This window comes from Aplysia californica, unplaced genomic scaffold, assembly GCF_000002075.1.
Source record: "Aplysia californica isolate F4 #8 unplaced genomic scaffold, AplCal3.0 scaffold00180, whole genome shotgun sequence".
Lineage (NCBI taxonomy): Eukaryota > Metazoa > Mollusca > Gastropoda > Aplysiida > Aplysiidae > Aplysia > Aplysia californica.
Window position 1 is genome coordinate 592,689 of NW_004797450.1, and position 1,455 is coordinate 594,143.

The following is a 1,455-nucleotide window of genomic DNA, read 5'->3' on the forward strand; positions in this document are numbered from 1 at the left end:
GAATCATCATCATCATCATCATCATCATCATCATCATCATCATCATCATCATCATCGTTTAAAAGAAAGCAAGGCCAAAAGACAACGCAAAAGAATAACGCTAAGTCAAATATCTTGCTTGTAAACGTAGGCTACTCGTCCTCTTTTATTACGCCAATACATTTTTTTGGAGGCAACTCAATGTCTTGAAACAATAGGACATAATATGTAAACACATTAAGGGATACTACATAGGGACCCTCTCACAGGCATATGTGGTGTAGCGGTTAGGCGCTTCACTGTCACACACAGGAGACTCGAGTTCGATTCCTGATTGTGGAGAAAATGTTTATTATAGAGTATCTCTGTCATACTCTCAGGAAGTCAGGCAGCTGAATAACAAAGAAAGTTTTGGGATTAGAACCCACAGGGCAAGAGATCAAGGGGAAGACCTCGTGGAACCTGGAGAAAAATCACAGAAATCGATGAACAGAAAAGTGGGAAGACATGGAATAACATCAAGAGGCTAGCCCAGGATAGAGAAAAGTGGAGGGTGTTTGTCCGTGGCCTATACCCTGGTGCAAGGTGAGAAAGGCAATGATGATGATGATCTCTGTCTTCCTGCTGATGTGTTGTATCCCTATAAACCCGGGTTGGCCATGACAGGCAGGGAAGGAAGCCCGCCTCCTAAATAATCTAAATTGTGCTGATGGGGTCGACAAAACGTCATGCACAAAAGACGTTTCTAGTTTCATTTAAGGGGTGGGGGAGGGGGGGGACTACACCTGAAGGATGTCTCGCTTATTACAGGACCGAATTTTACCAAATTTCACACATATAACGAGCATAGTAAGGAATATTTAAATCCGTAATCAAATTGGAAAAAAGTTTCGTTTCCTTGGATACAGCGGCCATATTGGATTTTGTTGACATGTCTTACGTAATGAATTAATGAATACCGCACTTATCGCTCATGGAAATTGAATTTTTTTTTGCATGCGTGTTCACAAACATTAAATCTAAAAATGTATTTGTTGTTTTTTTCCTAAACGAATTAGAAAATTTTTAATGAATTTTTTCCTGAGGTAGCATTCAAGTTTTCAAAAAATCCACACTCCAGACACCACCAACAAAAATGTATTCCATATATTAAAAATTCAACAAACTAATATTTAGTATGATATCTTCTCTTCATTCTGTTAAAATTTCATGAAGATTGGACCAAAAATGGTGGAGTTATTAAAAAAAGTATAGAAAAAAGTCGTGTTTTGAGAAAACGGCCGATAAAGAAAAATAAAAAACTAACTTTATGAGGAAATGGCGGTGACAAACATGTCCGGTATGGGACAAAATACGGATTTTGGGGGTTCTTATGTGATGAAATAGTTGTAGGAGAGGTTGAGGAAGCTAACAATGCCTACACCTCAAATTCCATAATTTTGAGACTTTGGGGGTGTAGCCTCCTCCACTCCCCCC